This window comes from Falco rusticolus, chromosome 11 (assembly GCF_015220075.1).
Source record: "Falco rusticolus isolate bFalRus1 chromosome 11, bFalRus1.pri, whole genome shotgun sequence".
NCBI classification, from domain to species: Eukaryota; Metazoa; Chordata; class Aves; order Falconiformes; family Falconidae; genus Falco; species Falco rusticolus.
Genome location: NC_051197.1, coordinates 7751651 through 7773912, shown reverse-complemented (window position 1 = coordinate 7773912; position 22262 = coordinate 7751651). Strand labels below are relative to the sequence as shown.

The window sequence follows — 22262 nt, the reverse complement described above, 5'->3', positions numbered from 1 at the left end:
TCCCGCAAAAGCATTCCAATATCGGATGTGGTTTCAGAAATTACTGTTGTGATATTTTCCCCCCCAGTGCTCTGCCAACATCAAAAAGCCCAGTTTTACAAATCCACACATTTGTGAAAATGTCGACGGTAACGTTTACCCGGAGATGCAAAGCTGCAGCCTGTAAGATGGAACGAAATGTTTCTGAGAGCTTTTATTGAGACATAAACCAACTGACAAGTAAGTCTGCCAGGCAGGAGCAGGAGTTATCCTGCAGCAGCCCCGGAATGGGCAGTAAACAATATAGTATCGAGATGAGATGTATACATAGAAACAAGTAGAGCAAGCCGAGAAAAATGTGAAGAAATCGAGTATAAATTGTAGCGGTGCAGGGCTCCCGCCGAGCGGGCTGCCTGAGGACCCCGCTGGGGGGGGGAGCCCTCTCCCCTATTTCGGTTACACGGATGAGCAAAGCTGTCGCACTTGACCTTTGTTTCTAAATCATCCTCGGAACAACGGCGGGGGCCGTGGAATTCCTTTGGAAAAGGGGCAGATCCTAAAGCGATCCTAGGGGGAACGAGCAGCGTTGGCTCTGCGGCGGCAGCGGGACCCCGGGGGGGGGGGGGGGCGGGGGGCGCGAGGAGCGGCGCGGGCAGGGGGCCGCTGGCGGGGGGCGGCGGGGGGCTCCGCTCGGCAGCCGGGGCCGCGAACGGCCGCACGTTGGAGCGCACGAAGAGCCTCTCTCGCCTGTTTTCAGTGCGGGGAGAAGAAGGGGCTCAGCGCTTCATTCCGTGGCGGGATGAGAAACCGGCTCCGCAGCAAAGGGCAGCGCGGCCCTGGCGCCACGAAAGGGTTAAAGCGGCCGGACCCCACCGCCCGTTCGCGTTTGAAAGAGGGAAGGGGCTGCCGCAAGCGCACCTGGCGATCCACCGGGCATCCCGCAGCAGCCACGCACGATTATCCGCTTACTAAAGTGCTGAAATTCCCTGGAAAAAAAGGCGAGGGGAGGAAAGCTGGTGCTCTGCTCTGTGAGGGCTGTGACACTGCATGGCGGGGGGACACGGGACGGAGCGGAGAGCCGAGGGACGGGGCAGAGCAGGGACGGCTCCTCACCGAGCCTCGGCAGCGCCTGCCCCGCCACACACGCATTCAAAATGTCGGTGCTCCCGGAGGGCTCCGCCGGGCTCCCCGGGGGGGTCGGGGCCGCCGGAGGTGCGGGGCAGGTCGGTCGGCCCCCGGGGAGCGCGCGCGGGCGCGGGGGCGCGGGGCCGCGGGGCGGGGGGGGCCCCGCCGCGCTCCGAAACCGTTAGGTTGTCTCCTGCGGCTCCTCTCCCCTTTCTCTTCCTGTCCAAATATTTTTAAATTTACGCGCCTTAAATAACAGTCTGATTTTATTTATTTAGTTTCCTCCGCGGGCTCTGCCACCGCTTCGCCTCGGCCCCCGCCGCCAGGGGCCCCAGGGGCGGCCGCCGCCCCGCGCCCCCCGCCCCGCTCCGCGCCGCTCCGCGCCCGCCCCGGCCGCCGCCGCCCGCAACCCGCACTGCGCCGTCTTTTTTTTTATTTTTTTCTCCCCATTCTCTCCCCTACCCCCCCCCCCCCCGCCCCCTTTTCCCTCCCTTTCCTCCCTGCCCGCAGCCGGGACCGGAGCCTCCTCAGCGTACCCCCGATGCCTGCGCAGCCCCCTGCCGCAGTGAGTACAGCAAAGGGACCCGCAGCTCGCCGGGGGGGTGTTTATGGCACATAGCTGGTGCTGGGGCCCGGGCTGTGGCGGCGGCGCTCCCGCTGCACCTCGGGGATCCCCCCACCTCCCCCCTCCCCCAAGATTTCAGGGATGCAGAAGCATCATCTTCCAGCGCAGCGACGCAAAAGACAGAAAGAAGCAGGTTTATTTCCAGGTTTCCTTAAAAAATGTGAAGCAAGGTGTATCTGCCGGCCAGAGCATGACCTTTTGTTACGTTTGAAAATTAGAGGCAGGCGAACGGGTGGCGGGGGTGGGGGAATCCGCGCTTCTTGGTTGCTGTGTCACAAAGGCGAGGAAATTCATCTTCGGGTGTAATAAACGACATGGCACGGTTGCGATCGCCAGCGGTGCCAAGCCGTGCCCTGCGGACCTCATCTGCAGAGCCCCACTCGGAAAAAAAAAAAAAAAAAAAATTAACTTCTTGCCATGGCACTGAGTGGTAAGATGGCTTCTTGCATTTCCAAGCAGCACCAAGTACAAATCGCCAGGGACGTTTTGCAGTGCTAAAGGTTGCTGCCTTTCATGTCGTACATATTCCCAGAACGTTTGAATTACCTTGCAGCCTGGTGTCAGTTACAATTGTGCGAGGTTCATCTTCAGGAACCAGGAGGAAGAGCTCCCTCCTCTGTGGGGCACTTTAGAATAACCTTGACCTTTTGTTAGTGCTTATCCTAAAAGATAAGTCATCCGGGGAAAGCAGGGAATGGGGCAAGGCACCTGCAAAAGCATAAGGGAAATGTCTCTATTTTTAAACTGGTGCTAAAATGGCTCCCTGAATCCTCCAAATCAAGGGACACCGAGGGGCTAAGGGACCAAGTCCGGAGCTCTGGCACAGTTCAGCTGGACAGGCAGAGGACCCTGTGTTATTTTCCTCAGCCCACGGTGCATTTTGTGCCGCTGGCCCAGCCGACCCTCCAGCTGCCCAAAAGGGCCAATTCCCTCTGAAATCAACTGAATCAGCCAAAAGTATAATCAGCTTTTCAGGGAAGTACAAGACCACTGAACCATGTTTCCCGTTGCATTTCTTTGTTCCTCTGTCACTGCTTTCTGATATTTGTAGAAGTAATTAGGAGGACCACTGGTATTTATGACTATTTTAATTTTTTTTAAAAAAAAAGCTCCCTTCTGTGTAGGAAAGATGAAACATTTTGCTTCCCAGTGCAGCCACTAAAAGGTTAAAACCAATTCACAGTTCCCTGGTGGAAGTTTTCCTTCAGAGCAGATAGTGCCTATCAAGATGGTCTGTCTTTCTCCTGTTACACCCCAGAGCAGGAAAAAAGAGGCAGCATTTACGTGGCAACACAGCCCTCTTGCTCCTCGACATTAAGATGATTATCAACACAATGATATTTTAATGAACGCTTTTGTACAGGGAGCTAATGAAGGTTTAAAGCAAAAGATACACAGCACCAGCCACAATAAAACACAATGCCCTGTAGGAACACTGAGTATTCAGAAGCTTTTGGGGGTCTGACCCTAATGAAGCACAAGACCCACCCTGGGTACACATCGCATTTACATGCAGCATGTACTGCAGGCTGGAGTAAGGGCTGCTTATTCTGATACAATTTTCTGACGAGGGAGGATGGCATGTTTAGGCCTGAAGTTATTAATATCTGTTCTGGTGGAAATAGGGACATTTGGGCACGCTTTGTCAGGTGAAAAAGAGTGCTTTCTGCTTCGGATAGGTTACCACCGAGGGGATGTGCCACCGTGTGACTAGCTGCACTTCCACATGGGGCATGCCAGGGTGCGAGTGTATTGATCCCTCATGAACTTTTGCTTCTATTTAGTAAGGCTGGAGAACAGGCAGGGAAGATTTTCAGTCCACACTAGCTAGAATACCAGCAGGCCTGGAAAGCGAGCTGTTAATTGTGAATACTTCCTACAGAACGGATTTTTTTTAATTTTCTGAAAGGAGAAGTGAACTCTGCTCGAAAAAGCAGCTTTCTATCTGGACAGACCATAGTCCCTGAGGCTGTGACTGTAGGTACACAAACAAAGCTGTATTTAATCTCTCTTAAGCAAATTTTATAGGGAACATCTGTGAAAGAGAAAAGTGTATTTGTTTCATGACCACTGTAACTTTTAATAGTATCACCTCCTTGCATCAACATATATGCTCTGAATAATGGGATGTCTGTGGATTTTTCAGATGTAATTTGTTTTAGCTCCTGCAAAATAAGGGCTGCAGACAAAAAGCTGTGCTACACCACGATATATTCACAGTATTCACAATCCAGCGCTGTATGCATATATTTGAGTTAACAGTTTCCTTCCTGTAAGAGCGTTTTAATTTATAGGAACATATTGTTTTGTGTAAAGAAGGTAGTAGATAATTAACTGTATTCATTTAATCTAATTATAGGCCTCTGAGGCAAAAAGCTGACACTTTTCATTGTGGTATATTCAGAGAAGTTAATTGAAAAAACATTGCAGCCACAAGGCATAACATGCCCATCGTATATTTGATACTAATTCTTTTCTCAAAAATGGGATGAATCTGATGCTCGCTGGAGATAAGGATTGCTGTTACTCACTCGAGTAAGGCAAAGTCTGGGGAAGCTCGTTATGCAATGCTGCAGTGCACTGCAATATCTCTGCAATTCCAGAGCTAACCACAGACAGCTTAATTTGCCAAATTGCGAGATGGTTTTGTAATGTACACAAGTATCTATTACAAATTAAGAAAAGATTGAATGCATTTTTAGCTGGGACGTAGGTCAGAATCTGAACAGAGATCTGTTTCAAGAAGCAATGGGTCAATGTATCAGCTCCTAGCTCTGCTGCATCTTTAGGAGGAACCAAGCAGTGACAGCAGCCTTACCCCCAGGAGTTGTTATTAGGAGTGTAATTGGGGTTTTCAAGCTATCGAGATGACAACCAGATAAACAGACAGCAGCTCAACACTTGCAACTCCCAAGTATATTGTCAGTCCATTTGCAGTTTCAGAGTATTTTTTCCTATCACCTGATACATACCAACAACTTAATCTTCTGATAGCAGTGCTACTTTCATTCTCAAAAGGAAAGTAAAGCAGCTCAGCTCTGCAGAGCTCGCCTTCCAGCTGACAGAGGACATGACAGACCAAACGTGCTGCTGGTGGGGAAGCCTTTGCCATTTACATTAAAGAAATTCCAGCTTGCAAGCTGAATCATCACGTTAGAGGCACATATAACTGTTTCCCCTTCCTTTATCACTCTAAGAGTGTAACTCTGGTGTCTCTGCAGCTCTGGCAGTACCTCGGGGCAGGACACCTCCCTCTCCACCTCCAGCTGCTGCTCTCTCTCCCTGGCTTCTGCTCCAGTGACCTCCATTTCTGCTCTGCCCGTGGGCACGTAGAGGCCACCCAGCGCACCCAGCCCTCTCCACCTCTCTCTGCCCCGCTTTCCAGGTGCTGTTGTTCCTAGCTAGGGGGAGAAAAAACATGCAGAGGCAGCGCTGCCCATCCCTGTGATAAAGCATGATGCCTCATCATGGTGGTGCTGGTGCAAGCCCCCTTGGATGGCAAACACCCCCAGCGAAGGGCCATCAAGCCCAGCGCAGGGCCTGGCTTTGCTCTGCCAGCAAGAGGCATTGCTGGCAGCCCTACCTATAATTTCAAAATTACTTAAAATATTTTCAAATATTATTTTGCAGAAATAGTTTTTCCTGTGGTTAAAAAAGCAGCACATTGTGCTTCAGGCACTTCAAATGCTTGTTAACAATGTCAGAGGAAGCCTGAAAAGTGAACAGATAGCGATGTGCGGTCACCTCAGCTCTGGAGCTCTGGCTCAAGAGATCCAGAATATTTGATAAAGCAGCTTTCTAACAAGAAAAAAAGCATGGCTATAGATGCTAGCCAGACCTGATTTCTATTCCTATACCATTACAGATAAATCAGAATTTGCATTGATGTCTGACTCAAAACATCAGCCTGTTCTTAGAGTTCAGTCTGCACTCACACTCCTTCTCTCCCTTGATGCTCTTAACTGATCGTCCTCCTGCCTGGCTCCTGCCTTCTCCTCCTCCTTTGTGCTGTTTTGAGGTAACTCCCAGCTCTGGCTCTTCCACACTTTGTTTATCCACTCCTCCATTCCCTGGCTCCTGCCTTCTTGTGTTCTTCATGCCCTGTTTTCACCTCCTAGCTTCCTTTCCTTCATCTCCACATCCACCCTCTTATTTGTTCTTAATTATTTCCTCTGGCATCTTATCTTCATCTCCATTATGCTTATTAACCTCCTTACCTAATGTATCATACCCTTTCCCCATTGCCTAGCAGAATCTCATTATGTATATATGTATAATTTTTTAATTATTATTATTATTTTGAATAATGAAGAACTGCTTCTACAACTGCTTTCTGTCTGTGATGTCCTATTGAAATCCTAGCACTGGTCAGTAACAGTCGTCTCCCTGGCATCTACTGCCTTCATCTCCTCCTCCTGCCTCTTGCTCCCTGCTCCCTCCCATGCTCTGCCGCTTCCAGGCCCCCTCCCAAACTCTTTCATCCTGGCCATCCGCACTCCTTCTCTTGCAGCCTGGGCAGAGCAGAGGAAGGGGAGACATCGCATGCAGGAGGAGCGCACAGGTCGCAGAGTGATCTCTTAGGCAGGCAGGAGAAGAAATTGCAGAGAAATTGCCTGCTGCCTTGGGCAAAGAGCGTGCTGGGTTCCTGGGCTGGTCTGTGGAAAAGCTGCACGTGGTGCCTGCACGCCAGACAGCAGCCGAAGGCAGGGCGGGCTCCGTCAGCACAGGCTGATCTTTGGAAAATTTAGCTGCCAACAGCTAACAATTCTTAACTGATCACGTGCAAACTGAGATTTTATGGAGTCTCATGGCTTTGTTACATTTGGATGCACATCTGTGAAACCACAGCAGCGGTGCTGCCAAATTCCCAGTCGCTGCTGAAAAGGTACATGGGTGAAGCTGGACTGGTGATGGTGCTCCATTTCAAATGCCTTCTGTAGAGACATGGGGATGCTGACACTTCCGAATGAAGCAACCGGATTATTATTTTTTAATATGGGCAAAATATTTTTTTAACCTTGTCCATGAAAATGACTACAGTGGTTTAGCTGGGAACTGCCAAAAATGAAACCTGGGGCAGATGCTTGGCTTGGAAAATCCCAGCCCAAACAGTTACAAGCAACTGAAAACAAGATGTTACTGTGAAGCACTGGACAAGATCAAGCAGAGCAGTTCCATCGCTTTGGCCTGAATGTGGAAGATTTTTAAGTGACCAGTAATGAATTTCTTAGTAATAACTTTGTTGAAAGAAGCAGAATCCAGTCAGATTTCACATTTTTGGGTGAAGACACTTCCTCTGAAAAAGAAAGGTTATGATCCAGACAGAGTGCTCCAATGTGAAGGGGGAGTGAGCTGGGACTGAGACTGGGAGCACTGGGATTGAGGGCTGGAGCAGTTTCTTTGGCAACAAAACTAACTTGAAAGGTCTACAGAAGTGCAGAAAGAGATGATCAAAAAGCATTCTATGGAGATGAAACATTATGGAGACAGCAGAGGGAAGGGGGGGGGGGCGGGGGGAAGGAATTGCTTCTTCTGGGAGAGCATCAAAGCAGCAGAAAGGGAAGTCCAAATGTTTTGTTAGCTCTGGGGTTCTCAAACACCCTGGCTGTGCTCCGCATCTGTTGATGGATTACACCCACAGAGTAAAGCAGGTCCCCTTGTCCCCGTCCCCTTCCCCAGGGAAAGCAGAATCTAAGAGGCCCCAGGGGTGCTCCCTACCTCCCGCTGCTGACTGACCGCCTTCATCCACAAACTGAGCACCGAGGCAAGTCGGGAGCTGCTCCGTAGGTGGAAAATTCCCTTGCCTGGCAATGGCAATGGCAATGTGTGCCAGAGCAGCAGGCTGGATAGCCCAGGGTATTACCTGCTCCAGTCATCTGGCTTAAACGCTCCGCTGCATCCCTGCTGGAGATTGCAGGAGCAGGGTCAGGGCTGCAGCAGTTACCTGGAGTGCTCTTTTGCATTTGAAATTGTCATTCCATTTCTCTACTATCGATAAAAGGGAGTCACGGAAGCCCTTGCTAATACACGATGAGCTGCCTGTTAATTTGCAAGTACATCCATTATTCTTTTGTCTTCAAAATTAATACTTTCAAATTCTTCTAGTGGATCGAATGGGTTGTATGTCACTTGACTATATGTTTACCTAAAAGATGTGCCCTAGCTTGAAAAGAAATTAATTCAGGAAGTCCTGTGGTCTTTGTTTTGCAGGAAGTCAGAGGAGGTGAAAATGGTGGTGGTCCCTCTGGCCACCTCACCCTCGTCAGCCTCCCTCTAGGAGTTTAGCAGCAAAATTACACTAATGCTGTAAACTGTCTGTGCAGTTACAATATTCTGAAATACCTTGCACAGCCTATGTTTGAAGAAGTTAGGGTGCATTTAAGCAAAATGCTTTATGTTAATGATTACGATTATATAAATTATGGTCAAAATGGTGACCTGTGATAACACTGCATGGAGAACAGTATGAAATTAAAACTAATCTAATTTAATAAAAAATAAAATATCTGTCTTCATAAGCACAAAGCTGAAAATTCTTGCTAGGTGCTGTTGTTTGGCATACAAGTTCTTTTGCTTTTCTTGAAAGTGCATGTGTTCAGCATGTTTAGATTTCTTTTCAGGTTTAATATTAAGCCTGAGCTGGCAGTGCTGCGTTCTGGGACCACCACAACACTGACATAGTGTACCTGACTCTCCCTGGCATTTTATGCTCAGCACCTCCTTCCACTTGATACAGTTTCACTTTTTTTTAGCAGGAAAAATGAGGTTTAAGGATAGCAGAAAAATGGGCCTGACAACATGATCTAATGAACCACAAAGCAGCCTTCAAAGAGAAAAAGTAGCAGGAAGTTCTTTCATACCAGGTATTAAAAATAGCCAGCACCGAGTCCTGGAATGCACACAGCACTTATGTAACGATTTTTCAGTGACACGCATTAGGAAATATTCTCAGTAAATGTTTTTCCTTCCTAACACCCAGTTTACTTCTCTGAACTTTGGAAATTCTTCATATGGATGCTTCTAAGAAGTCTAAAATTATAACGTCCGTTTGAATAACCTATCAATTAGCAAGCCACGTAATGACACCATCTAATGGTACAATTGAAGTATTTGAGTTTAATATACCATTTTCATAATGGTATATTAAACACACGATGGAATCCAATTTTTTCCCCCCACAAGTTAGACTGGATTTATTTCTGACAATGCAGTAACTCTGCACAGGAGGTACCAAAAGAGAGAAATCACTGTGGGTACATACCTTAATTAATAAGAATACTAGCTTTCTTGGAGCACTGAAAAGTTATTAACCAAAAAGGGTTTCTTGTTGCTAGGTGCCTTTTATAAATGGCAGGCATCTGTGGGGGATGCCTGAGAGGAGCGGAAGAGCTGTATCTGGCTTCTACCATTCTGAGGAAACGAAATGGTAAATTATTTTGAAGAACATCTTCCTCAGACTTTTTCCCAGAGCTTGAGCAGCTTTCCCAGAGGCCTAGGTGCTGGATCTTTGCAGGGTAATTTCAGAAAGTAATAAAGGAGACAGAAAATAATTAAAATCTAACTTTCGTATTTTCAGACCCCTATTGTTTTCTTGGATTACTCAATGTTCAGAACTAATCTGCAGCATCCTCTGCCTTTAGCAAGAGTACCATGCAAGGAGGGCAGTATCACTTTCTTGCCTGCCCCAAACCTTGCCTGCCTCTTCTGGCTTGTCTATAAAAACACACAAGCCCTACCACAACCTGTAGGCTTCCACAGCCACCATGAACTTATCACTAACAATATTAGTTTCAATTTACACTTCAAAGACAGCAAAATTCCCTGATGTGAAGGCTCACACATCTCCCCCCCGCCCGCCCCGGGCTAGTACCTAACTAACATACAGCATCAGCATTTCCCAGGTTGCCACATATCAGGATGCACCCAAAAGCACAATTATGGGCAGTTTTCATCACCCACTCATGTCAGGGATGGAGAGTGATAGGAAGCATTACGGTGGGTCAAATTCTGCCCATATTTTGGCTTCTACTAGTAAGTTTTTCTCAATTCATGTAATGCAGATTAAATACCAGGAGATCCTAAATGGTCAGATAGGACCATGGTAAAGCAATGTCAGTCTTTTTTTTTTTAAGATGAGCAGAACTTCACTCTTAGTGTTGGGTCTGGCTTTCCTGAGATGTCTTTAAAATATTTTCAAAGCTAAAAAAGCTTTTTTGTGGAGCAAGTTAAGCTCCACACTGTTCTTTTTGAGAACACAGAAAAACCTGGCCAAGGTACAATCAGATAAAACTTCTGATTTGTTTTCTCTTCTTACTGTTCTGCAGAATGACAGAATTTAAAAAATCCTTATCTGACATGTGAAAAAACTGTACAACAGTTAAAATATTTAATGATGGAAAGACACATAAATAATAAAAGCAGGAGAACAAGTTAGCCTCTTGTTTGATAAAATATTAAGAAACGGGGAACTCATCTGATAAAATGTTAAGAAACATCTTAATTGGCAGTCTGAAAGAAAATGAAACAGGGCATACTGAGTCTGTGTCAAAAATCTGTATAGAAGAAGAAGGAAGCGAGCATCAGAGCTGAGCTAAAATTTCTGCTTTTCAGAACGACAAAATTTTTTAAGATCAAGGTGCCTTTAAGGCCATAAAACGAAAGAAAAACTGATTAAATTATCAACAAATCCATATGCTTCTAGATGCTGTTATACAAATATATTTCTGGGAATCCAGTGCCTAAAGAGTAATTTGTGAATAAGTCAATACTTATTTTTCTGCACTGATCCATAGGCAAGGCTCGAGCTGCCTGCGAGGGGAGGAACACTGCTTCATGCATAGTACCCAGCAGTGCTCCGCATCACAGGAACACTCTCATCGCTCAGCCCGATTAGTTTACACAAACTGAAGCAAAAAAACGTTCTGTATTTTCTTACATATTTTACAGCTATTTTCGTACAAGCAAAAATGAGACTTTCTCAGTTTTGAGGAAAGGATGTTTTAGAGCAAAGAGAGAATGACAGGCTCGTGTTAGATCTGACTTTTCTGCAAGCTGTGCTTCACTCAGTTGTTTGTGACTGTTTCTGAGTTTTATTGGATATACTCACTTTTCATACAAGATTTGCTGTCACTGAATGTGATATTCGAGGTCAACATTGCAAATGTGGTTGTAAATGAAAGCTGCTATTTTGGCTGAATTTAAAACCTCAAGTCTTTTCTGTCCCTAAACAAACATGGGAAACCTTATTTGCATATTCAGAGGAAAAAATATTTCCTTCTTTTTCCAAAATTTGCTGTGATTTTCCTTTTGTTCACATACCTTTAGTCTCTTTGTTAAAGTTGCTGACATGTCTAAATTAATACTGCTGTATCCACAAATGGGGCAAATTTGAGATGACCTATGAAAGCTCTGCCACACCGCATGCTCATTCCTTTCCAGAAGGACAGGGGTTATCCTGCAGCACCAAAGGCTGCACTTTTGTGGTGGGAAGAAATTCTGAATTTTACACTGTTTGCTGGCTGTGCAAAACCAAAGAATAGACAATACCATCTGAGCTTGGGACAATTAACAGGATGTCTTTAGAATATTTTTATTACGTTAATCTTTTCTTTTGCTTGAGCTGGCATTCCCCTCGAGAGGAAGAGAAATGATGCTGAGATGATTTACTATTGCAAATTAATTCTATGGTCTATTTCCTAAGCGTTTCATTTGGCCACAGCAACCTGTCTAACTCAGATGAGTTGTCAGAAGGTGACATAAAAGAGAGACCAAGTTCTTTAGAGGTGGCCAGTACTTTTAGAGGGATGAAGGGAAATTACTGCTTTTGTCCAAGTAAAGCCTCTTCTAAACAGGGTAAGGGGAAATCAAGTAATTTAGCCTCACCAAAATTCATGCTACTTGAGATCTTCTGGAAATGTTGACTGCAGAGGAACTGTGGACTGGAACAGAAGACTGTAAAAAAAAGTCAAGCTTTATATGGCAAAAGCATATGAAACATATAGAAAAAAGTTTTTCCTTCTCACTACAGATAAGCCCCAAATTTGGAATGTAAGTTTGGGATAGGAACTGGGATAGAGACACCTGCTCAAAGCTGTGCCATCTGCTTGCAAGGCAGCTGTCCCTACCTGCACCAGCACAGGTAAGTCCACGGCCAAAAGGCAAATACATCAGGTCCCTGCTGCTTCCAAGTCAGCTGGTCTGAATTCGACCTTTTACAGTGTGGTTTGTTTTTTCTTTTTTAGCTCTGGCACTCTAGGAAGCATTTCCATGTCTGTACCCCTTGTCTGAGTCCACTCCTGGTCTGTGGGCCTCCACGATGAAGCAATCCTGGATCCTTAACCCACTGCCTCCGACTTTCCCAGCCTGCTGCCTCGGTTCTCCTCTCACAGCTGTAGGGATTTCAGCTTTTCAAAGTCCGGTTTGATTCAGTCTGTCAACACAGGAACTTATATTCGGCATAAAATCTTGTTGGGACCACAAAGTTATAATTTTATAGTTAAATACATCATGTTTTTCTGGGAAAACTTAAAGGCAGTGGATAATGGAGGCAGATTAGGATTTGGCAGTTTATCAGACTCTCAAGGAAACTCTCCCTGAGTAAATGCTCTTTCAGTGGGAATATTTACGGTTCAGGAAGCAACACTTAAAATTTTCCTTGCCATGAAAGAATTCTGCACAATCCCATAGAAGAAGGTGGCGAGTTACCCCAAAGACGACTACCCTGGTTACTACCTGTAACGATGCATCCCTCTTCCATGAAACAGGCAGGCGTAAGAAAATACCTCTGACAGGGAATGACTCTTTGAGAGCAGGACATAGACATTTTAGTTATAGGGAGCAGAAGACTAACAGACATGAATACAAATTTGCAGTGGATAAAACACTTATCCTGGTGCATTTTGAAGAAAATCTGTTCCTGTTTTGTTAGCATGTCCTAGAGATGACTTCTTTTCAGAGAATTACCTTTCACCATTTTAGATTTCAGAGAAGTACGATTCCCAGAAGTTCAGGGATTCTTTTCACTGAACTGACTTTGAAGAAAAGATCTGTTTCATTCTGTGCCTAGCCTCTTCCCTTTCTGTCTCCCCTTATCATGTTTGAGAAGCCAGTACCACCAGTGGCATCCACCCTGCAGGCTCCGTGCCCCTGCCAGCCCTGCAGACGGTGGGCAGGAGCAAAGCTCCTTGCAGGGACTGGGCACAAACTTGCTTTAAATATTACTGAAAAATCCTAATCTGAATCTCGGTACCAGATACCCATTCATTTATTAAAAGCAAATACAGCAGACAACTAATGGTGCGCTTTTTCTATTATTCAAACCTGCTGCTAACAATGAAGAAGATGATGTCATTCCCTGGATGTGACAAAGGACTAATATTATATGCAGTAAAAACAATGAGTCAACAGTTTCTATGCCCTTGAGGTCAAAGCATTCAACAGCTTGGAAAGTAGACTGTTCTTTTTGTGCACAGAACTTGTAGTTGTATATTAATACAAAATTTTTTAAAAGCAAGATATAATTAAAAAAAACACCCATACTTTTTCAGTTTCAAACAGGATTTTTCAAATTAAAAGTCCAATGGACATATCTTATAACACAAAGTAACCGATACAAATTTTGCCCAGATATTTCAAGCATAATATTGCAAACCACTTTTTTTTTTTTTTTTTTTTGTCAAAAATACGTCATCATCTATGTTAAGTTATCGTTTGTGTGATCTTGAGAGGCACTTTGCAATTCCCAGTAACATTAGTAAGAGCTGTGAGTATTAATACAGCAACTAAATAATACGAAATGTTCCGGAGCTATTTTGTAATGGTCTGAAAGATAAGAAAGACCTTTAACATGGAATTGTGGTTTGAGAGACAACTGAAAGCAAGGAGTCTAAGAACCAAAGTTTCCCAGATTTTCTGGGATACACGAGGTATGGACCAAAACCTGGCCCTCTAACCACAGCTGCACCTCGCTCAGGCGAGTGCAAGAGACACCTAGTGCCGACACAGATCCTTTCTTCAGTCAACCTAAAATCATTATAGAGGATTATTATCTTCCTCATACAGACAGTGAAACCAAAGCACAGAGAAGTGACAGCTCAAGGTCATTTAAAAGTCAGGAGAGTTTGGAAAAGAACCCAGATTTCTCAATCCCTGCCCAGCGCTCTGCCCACTGGGCTTCGCTGCCTCACCGAGAATCGGCTTGATACGGCTCCTTTGTGAAACCAGACCTGATTTAACAACTTCCCAAAGTTTTCAATGCATCATATGGTTGTCTATAACAATTTTATTTTGTGGAAAAAACAGGCTTAGGCTTGTCTGATTAGATCGGGCTGCTGACACACGACCAAGTGCAAGGGAATCCTAGGCCAGTTGCAGTCACTGTTCCTGTTGTCCTTGCAGAGCACATTCAGGGACAGGAGAGCAAACCGGATTGTACCTAGATGGGCTTCTGTGTGGGACGAAATATCATTTTGCCTGCGCCAATACTAGCTGACAGTGTTTTGCCTTAAAATGAGCCTTAGTGTGGAATAAACAATATTCAGCATCCTGACCATTAATTGAAATTAAACCTCAGGCTCTGAATCCCAAGGAATTTCTTCTGGCACGCTGACAAAGGCTATGCAAAGTTTTCTCGGTATATGCTGACCTCTTTATTGTGTCACCTACAAAAACGGGTTCAGGCATAACTGGTACAGTAGTTCCCAGGCCCAGGTGATTACTTACCCAAAGTATGGAAGAGCACATCTGGCAGGGCCGCTGGTCAGCATCCTGGCAGCTTTGTTAAAGAGCTAAGTGCAAGAGGCATGGCTCAATTTGATCTTTAAACTCTGTGTCTTCTAATGCAAGAAACTCTTATCTTTTAGACGTGTAAACATTTAAACCCTAAAGGTATCCCAGGTGTTTCAGAGTTCAAGCAAGACGAGGAAGGTTCTGTGTTGTCCAACAGCCACGAGGGCTGCAGGGCTCCACGCAGCTCCTTGCAAGCGACAGAACTCACGGGATTTTAACAAGGAGGACGTGCTAGGGCACTTCAGTTGAAACATACACATTTCCACGGAAAATTCAGTGACAAGTTGCTCTTATAAACTGAAACAAAATCAGACAAATTTGAGACAAGGCAAAATGAAGAGACTAAAGGAACTTACAGAACGTCCTCTGGATAACTCGAGCTAATTACAAATCGTATGGCTTGTAGGGCCGGGTATTTTCATTTCCATTGCAATTGACCCTCCATAGTCTTCATTAAGGAAGGACACAATGATTTTGATGTTGTGTAAGAGTGATGAAACATATGTGAAATTGACAGACATTAGAACCCCTTTTTGAAGTCACGAGCTATTTCTGCAGGCAGCATCTCTCACTGCTTAATGAAAGCCAGCGCCTGAACGCACTGCAGAGTCACGCGTGCTGCAGCCACGTTAGGTGTGCTGTTCCACAGAACACATGTGTTTGTTCCTTTCCCATGACTCACACAAATGCAAATAAAGTTATTATTGGTCTATTTAATAAATAGACCTATGAAGAAAAAAGTGAAACGTGGCTCATATCTTACGGTGCTCCCAGAAGGGATCTTTTCCTGACCTTTGCTTTTAAAGCCCTGATCCCAGCAACACACTTTGAAAACTTGCATAACATTAAGTATTCCAAGTACTATTGAAGCTGCTCCTTTGTTAAACAGGATATTACAAGTTTAAACCAGAGACAGGGATTCCTACTCAGGAAAATACTGAAGGTCGTATTTAAAATTAAGCATATCTTCATATTATCTTGCAAATGAAAGCTTACCTAAGCAGGTGACACTTCCAAAAGAATACTATAATGAGCCCCCCCAAAAGCAAAGCCATATTAATATTAACTTAGAGGCATCAACCACACTGTTATATCAAAATTTTGCTAATACGAGATCTGACAAAACTGAAGTTCTGTTCAGCATTAGTTTGACTGTCAGCACAAAAATTTCAAACTAGTAGCATTTATAAATTCATAAAGACAAATGTACTCTGAATGTTAAATAATCTAGATAGGAAATGACAAAAAGCTGTTAATGAAATTGTGCAGCATCATTAGGCTTTGGGCTGCTTCGCGTATGTGCTCATCACGTCGCCATTAGACCTGTTAGTAGGTCAATCCTTTATTATTTGTTGCAGCGTCTGTTTAGAACCTCACTCATAACTATCATTTCGACAAATCGATTTAAAAAACAGTTTACACAGTATAGCATGATATTATTGACCTGTAACAGTATTGCAAGCTCCAGGATTATGAACAGGAAAAGTATCAAATAGCATCAGCTCTAATTCTGATTTTATCCCGCGATACAATTGACATCAGCCGCAGTATGGATATAGGTTTAGCTATGGCCCAGAGGTTTATATTTTTGGGGTGTATTAATTTGTTTCACAGTTTTACTGTTACTTTCCTCCTGTATTAATACAGGCAAGAATGTTTCATAATATTAAAAACCACATCCCTGTTTAGCTGGAAGGCCTTTTGAAAGAACATCATATGCTGTCCTTTACTCCATAAAGTTAATCTTTGTCTTACTTTTCTCTTCCTTGGTAGTTTTCTATTGTTGGTAGGAACAAGAGGGAAACTTTAGACCAAGTTTAATCTATTTTCCTATGTGAAACAAAGTAAGAAGTAGGCATAGCATGCATAATATCAATGTTTTGTCAGTTAAATGTTGTCTGTGGAGAAGGGGTTGGCATAGCAATTCCAATGGATCCTCCTTCCCTCTTCTGGACACATCCATAGCCACTTCCAGGAGGGAACTTGGGAGATCCCTGGTTTGATCAGTATTTTTCCTAACTGCATGGTCAGGTCTGAAGCCTATGCTGTTAAAGAGAAATGGCGCGAGAGGCTCTGAGAGGGCCCCAACGTACGCCACCTCTGATGACCCCAAATCCCACATCCCGGGAGCAGCAGCAGGAGCAGATGCCTTTTTTCCAGTCAAGGCTGGAGCCAATCTGTTCCTGAATGGCAAGACAGGGTTGGGGGTGTTGGGTGGAGAACAGGCCTGTTCCCGAATCCTAATACTAGACCAGCAAGCACAGAGGGACTCAGGTAAATGGGAATGGTGGGTAGGCTTTCCTAGCGAGCCGAAGGAACAGGGCAGGATTTTAGATGGGATAATTTTCCTGCGGAATACATCATCTGCCCGATCAGTTAGAATTATTACCCAAGCAGAGCATTCTACATAGCTAGAAAGTTATTACTCATTCTCAATAACAGAAACCCCGCACTGTGGTTTCAGTGACACACTGACAATTTATTTTGATCTTTCGTGTATTTTTAGATGGAGCTGTACTGTCTCCTTCCTGACCATGGATCAGAGTCCATACTGAAAAAAAATATTTTTAAAGCGATTAAGAATAAAAGTTCATGTGAATTTACTTGTAAAGGCTGGCTATGGCCTCCTGTAATGAATTGGCTTTTTTCCCCAGAAGTCTTGCTCAGTACTAATTAGGAAATTGCCTACTTTCTTTTGTAAACGCTGTATTCTGTCTGAGTTTTTTGACAAGAATAAAATACTGCCTTTTAAACAGGGGTGGATGTTATCACTTCAAACGTGCTTATATGTATTTCCTGCGCTTAGATACAGCCTAGCAATAACAATACCACAATTACCAGAACGTATAATCTATAGTGCAGCCCTGTGTAAATCAACACATAGCTGAAGGAGTCGCACACATCCTGCAGGATACCACTGCCGTTCTTGATTGTTTCCGGTTAACGCTGTGCATCTGCAGGATGATTTCTGAGATGTGTGCTCGGGCTGACTCCTTATTTTGACTACTGGAAGTAACCTCCTTCTAATATTTAATGGGACCTAAATATAGATTTAGGTATAGACATAGAGCTGAAGCGTATTTTGTTCACGGTTGACTATATGGGAAACCACAAAACCAGACTTAAGAGGAAAAACGGTTTTGATGTTTTAAAAATGCTCAGGGATTTCCAACAAGAATGCAAAATCATTGTAAACATTGCAAGGGCAAATGTTCAGAATTGCAGTTTGGTTGTTAAATTACTAAAATAATGCATACCTGGGTTTTACACACGGTGGAAACTTAAATGTATCATCTGAGATGTTCTGCCATTCCCTTTAGAATTAAGCATCGTTTCTTCTTTATGTAAAATATCTGAAAAATGCAGACTTTTGAAAGTAATTTTATGAAGTCAAAGAAAGAGCTTAGTCCAAACTAAAACAGAACTACATAATTGTAATTGCAACACACACTGCAGCCATACACTGAGAACTATCTTACAGGAATACTCTGACCAAATGCCACTGTCACGATTCAGTTAGTCCAAACTAACTACCTGGACTGACTGGCTCAGAAATTAAATCTAGTTGACCTGTTCAGTGACTTCGTACTTTTAGCTAGTTCTCTGACTTTTCCAAACAGATGTTCAAACTGCTGCAAAGTTTTAAAATACTGTAAACCACTTCAAAATATAATTTTAAAATATGATCCTTTAAAAAAAAAAAAAAAAAAAAAAAAGTGGTGGCAGTTGTGTTATTTGACAGCTTCCAGAATTGGACTCCATAAACTTCTGACTCCCGTTCTGCTTTAGAGCTGGGACTCAGACCATCTTTCATGGGTATTTATACTTTCCACTGAGTCTCTTACAAGCCACTAGAATTTCAGTATGTTTTAAAATAATAACATAGCAATTTAGAGAAAATATGTTATGCAAACCCTGTTATTTTTCTCTTTCTGATACAGGTCTACCATACCAAACAGATTGCAGCAGGAAGCAACAGTCAACACAGTGCTTTTAAATTATCCCTTTTTCTTGCTGCTTTTGGTACAAAATAACATGATGAGTAAATGACTATCTCTTGCAGAAGCTCATAGGGTGCTTCAGCTCTTCTGGGACACGTAAGTCTGCTACAAAAGAGTGTAGCCGTTAGATCCACACGAAGAACTTCTTCCTGTAAAACTTACTGACTTTTCTGTACTGGGTGGTTAATTCCTGTGCTTGTTTTACATTCCCTGTTATTGCCTTTTATTTTCTCTAGTCTGCCTTGTGTAGAAAGATGCTCAGAAAGTTGCTCCCCTGTCCTAAATGCAGTTTGGTATGGCTGCTTTTCTAACCATGATTGAAGAAAAAAAGACTACTACTACTACTACTAAATTTTACCTGTATATACCAATCCAGCTGTTTTCATACCAGGTCCCTCTGTGCACTTTGTACCCCTCTGGAATTAATAGTCAACTGTACATTATCATATGGCAGGGTAATAGTGAAGCTGGCTATCCCTGCAGGCAGGAAAAGGCTCTGAAAATCAGGCTGCAATGTGCCACAGCCACCCTAGGGTGACTGCGTGGAAGCTGGCTTTGTTAAAGCTGGGGATGAACTATTCTGCTTGCCTGGATGCAGGCGGACTCCTGTGGTACTGCTGCAAGGACCGGGCGTACATCTCCTTGTGCTCCCCGTGAGAAAACACATCGGTGGGGCACGGCCTCTGCACTGGTAGCTCTGCTAGGACATGCGCAGCTCTGCTGGCCTGAAGTGTTTACAGATCCAGTTCTACACTCTTCCTCAGCCCGTCTGCTTAACCCTGAGCCGCCTCTTCATCTCTGAGCACGGTTTTGGACTGTCACAGGTGTGGGGTGGTGCTCCCACGCAGACAGCAGGCAGACACAGGAGCGATTTAAAAAAAACAAGCTTGCAAACCTGTGATGTCCTTATACATGCAGATGATATCATGCTTCTAAAATAATTATTAATTCATTAATGATGCAGATACGTTAGTTATAAAGGGCAGGCAGAATTATCAAATCATATTTGTCTTATTTATTGCTAACTTTTTAGCTGTGGCACCACCTTGTGGACATTACTACATGGACTGAAAAGGTGGCTGGTGGCAACAAAAGCAGCTGGAACAGAGCACGCATTTTTGAAAAACGACAATTATATTCACACATGATTTGCTAAAGCAGCATAAAATAACTAAATTAAAAACCGATTCCTAAAAATCCCCTCATGAAACAAAATGTATAATAAATACTGTCATCAGTGCAGTTTTTACCAGCTCTTCTGAGCATCGGCCAAGAAGTGCGGTAGCCTTCAAAACTATTTTTGTTCCTTCTTGATTGATTAACTAGCAGCATCTGAACCCCAGTCCTGCTGTTGCTGTGCAAACAGACACGACTTGTGCACGTATCCTAAGCAACACGGCTTGCAAAATCAGAACCATAATACTGAACACATGGAGAAAACCTTAGGTCCTACTCCATAAATGTAAACTCAACAGTGAGATTAGTGTCCAAGCTAAGCCGCAAGGAAAATAATCTCCGACAGAGATGAACTGGTGGATCTTTTAAATGCTTGCTGAAAAACAAAACGAAACAAAAAACATATTTAAATTCCACTCTGTTGACATTAGATTCCCAGAACCTTTCACAATGGAGTAACAGGGTGTTACTGTTCGGAGTACTCCATCTGCTACATGGGCGAATCAGTAAAGCACAGAGGAGTCAGAATTTTAAAGAGGAGATCTCCAGGTTGTGTACAGCCTATATCCAGCCTGCATGTGCTTATCTGTATTCCCAAGGTATTAAGCTTGGGAAGCATAATATTAAACATTGAATTGCGTTTTCTATTTCAACCTCTTCAAAAAGTAACTGCATGCAACTTGTTATTTACGTATCTACATTTACTAAGCATAAAGGGAAGGTGGAGGAGAAGACAAAGACTTGGACCAAGTTTCTCCCCTCCTGGATCGTCAACAGACTGTACTGAACTCTGCCTGGAGATCTCATGTGCATAAACCCTGGTGGAGAAGAGCAGCTTCTGTGTCTCCGGCATAGTACTGGGGCACAGACCCCTCATTTCATGTCTCTTCTTCAAATATGTGCCTTCACAAGCCAAACACTTCAGGCCCTTGGACTAACAGTGACCATACCACAGTCCCTTTCCAAAGTCTCCTTAGGAGTATATGAAAGTTCACCCACTGGAGCATTTCCATTTCTAGTTTAACTCTCTGACAAATATGTAACTATTAAAGCAAGGCACGGAAACCCTGCAGCCTTCAGCTGAGAAAACATCTAGCTGTCTCGGTTGAGTATTTTTTCTTTGTTAGACAGTATCTCTTTTGAAATGAAGTTTGCACAAGTTTCTTTCTTCTTACCTTTCCTGGATTTGTGTGCATTCACAAACTGTTCCCAATTCATCATCACAGTGATAGGAATAACCAGTAAATCAAGTTTTTGATTTGGCAGCCTCCGAAGCTGCTCCACAAGTGTCCACTGCCGTTGCGCCATTTCTAACTGGAGTGTTACAGCAAACATCACAGTTCATTAAATTGAATGAAATTAATAAACACAGGTAGTTAAAAAACTTACAGGGATGCCTGCCGAACATCTAAGGTAGCTTTTAGAAGAAGCGGTCTAGTGTTGAGAAGACCAAACCACTCTGGGAAGAAGCCAAGCACAGAACGTCTCAGCCTAGCCACAATGACATCCCGAGCACCGCCAGCCAGGGAAGAGAACTCGTCTCCAACGGAGTCTGCGGATCCTGCCCTAAGCCGGGGCTTACTGGGTCTTGGTGACACGTTACTCACACGCATTGCACAATATAGTACATAGTTCTCTATTCTTACAGTTTCGTATCTTCAGTAAAGGAGGTAAATAACCACTGCTGCCACCCACTGCTGTATAGTCTCGGCAGAAGGGGGATGAGGAGTACAGACAGCCAAGGCATTGGTGTGGCCTCTGAAGACTTCTAGCTGAAAATAATCTGATTTACAGGTTTTGAACCGAGAAAGAAACCTAGATGACAATGAAATTCAGAGTCAAATCTACTCTTTGTTAAATAACCACTTCCCATAATAATGTTCATGGTCAGAGAAGTTACCAGCTGAAAACTGAAGACTGAAGGAGATGACAGGTATAGAGTTAAAATAGCTAAAGCAACCTCCGAGGTAGTCCATTCCATAATAATGTCACCCTGAAATAGATTATCAAGAAAGATCAGAATATACATCAATACAGACTTTTCAAAAGTTAGTTTATTAAAATGTTATGTAAAGCATTTAAATATATTGTTTGGTATAAAGTCTATACCAGAAAACACTGGAAAACCATACTTAGCTAACATAGCTAAACATATACCGAGATGGTTGGGCCAAAAGAACTTTGGAATTAATGAAAGAAAGTTTAAGCAGAAAATAGCAATGTACTTTTTAAAGGAAACACTTTCATTAATGACGAGAAATGATGTGATGTCATACCTGTTTGAATTCCTGGGCCATCTGAAACGGAACAGTCTGAACACAGTGGGTGCTGTTACATACAGTAACGTTATTTTCACATTAAGCTTTTAAACTTTCTTGTTTATGTAGGTATCTTCAACCATTTATCCTTCATTCTAGAGCAGACACTACTCTTGTTGGAACTGGTGTCTTTCCTTTGGGAATAGCAGTATTGCACCTGTTTTATGAAAGAACAAAGAGTAAAATGTCATTTTTTCCCTTTGTTATGTCATAAAATTAAACTATCTTTTAAAATATGACAATACAATTTTT

The 22262-nt window shown here is 43.5% G+C and overlaps 1 long non-coding RNA gene across 2 annotated transcripts in view; it reads right to left on the bottom strand.

Moving 5' to 3' along the window:
• Positions 1–1849: 1849 nt before the first annotated feature.
• Positions 1850–22262, bottom strand: part of LOC119155204 — a 36826-nt gene continuing 16413 nt past the window's right edge. The window contains exons 3-7 of one of the 2 annotated variants that reach the window (XR_005106643.1): positions 21969–22167; positions 12006–21685; positions 11612–11680; positions 2276–2437; positions 1850–2108 (exon numbers count right to left, since the gene is read on the bottom strand). This is a non-coding gene — a long non-coding RNA (uncharacterized LOC119155204). Of the gene's footprint in view, positions 2109–2275; positions 2438–11611; positions 11681–12005; positions 22168–22262 lie in introns of both variants that reach the window. The other variant, XR_005106642.1, reaches the window with a different exon arrangement.